The sequence below is a fragment of the Olea europaea genome, chromosome 22 (assembly GCF_002742605.1).
Source record: "Olea europaea var. sylvestris chromosome 22, O_europaea_v1, whole genome shotgun sequence".
Taxonomy (NCBI): Eukaryota; Viridiplantae; Streptophyta; class Magnoliopsida; order Lamiales; family Oleaceae; genus Olea; species Olea europaea.
Genome location: NC_036258.1, coordinates 7390074 through 7391446, shown reverse-complemented (window position 1 = coordinate 7391446; position 1373 = coordinate 7390074).

Here is a 1373-nt window from a genome sequence, read left to right as displayed (position 1 = left end):
CATTTTCTCAGAATAATGGCCATCAAAATGGAGCTATTTTTGGCAGTTGCAAATAATAGTATCGTAACAACAGAACCAACTCCAAATAATGGCCATCAAACGGGGCTACTTTTTGTCAGTTGAAAACAATAGTATTGTAATAACAAAACAAACTCCATATTCAAATATGTAGTTTATCACTGAGAGAATGCAAAAGCTTAAAGTTTAAAATTTTCACCCAAAAACCATTTTATTGTAAGATTTTAGTTCATTTCTAAGGTTATCCTAGCAAGCATGCTAGAGTAATAAGAGTTTAACATTTAGTGAAAAAATGAAGCAAAAGGAAGATAAGTAATCCCAATTTCTAACAGTCTGATAATCCTTGTGAACATCCCTAGCAAATGATTAAAGTAACACCATCAAACACAAAATCATCAAAATACAATAATGACAGCGGTCAGAACAAAAGTAAGAAATACAAGATTCAAAATTTTGGCCTAACGAGAAAAGGCAGTGGCAGTGGTCAAATTCAAAATAAATTAATTGAAGATATTTTTGAATAAAAAAAAATATAAATCACTCGAATCTGCATCAACAACAAACTAAGAAAAAAATAACCGAAATCGACTTAAAATTTTTTCCACCAAATAGGGAAAATTACCAGTTCATAGCTCGAAGTCCTCAAGCACACTGAACAACAAAGAAGAAGAATTAAACGAAATTGATAAAACAGTCCGATCTTTTACTTATTCACAAAATGAATTCAAAGAGTTTGATACATAGAATCGAGCAAAGGATTACATTTTCCTCCATGAACCAACAAAATTTATTCCGATTAAGGTAAAAAATTTACACGGCAGTGACCAAATTAAAAGAAAACACCGAACCTGAAGAATCGTATAGGACCTTTGATGCCGAAGGTTCTGCCGGTAGTCTTCGATGGTGGGCCGACGGGCGATTGCATCAAAACTTCCAATTTCGTCGATGGCCGAGCGATGGTCGATTGTAGTGAGAGAGACGAGTGAGATTGGGGATTTTGTGTCTTTCGGTTTCTCTTCCTTCCTTTGTTTTTATGTTTTTTCTGTTTTTTTTTCTTTTTTTTTTTTTTTTTTTTTTTTTTTTTTTTTTTTTTTTTTTTTTTTTTTTTTTTTTTTTTTTTTTTTTTTTTTTTTTTTTTTTTCGTTTGGTTTCCAACACTAATTGTCATTTCATCTGACAATTACTCAGTTTTGGTACAAGGACACAAAAGGTATTGTAATGATTCAGAGGGGCAAAATTGTCCTAAATCAACATTTTTGATAGACAATTTAGAAGATGACATTTTTGATAATTCATACTCAAATTTTGACACCCAATGAAATATCCTCATAAAGTATTTGGTTTCAATGAGAATG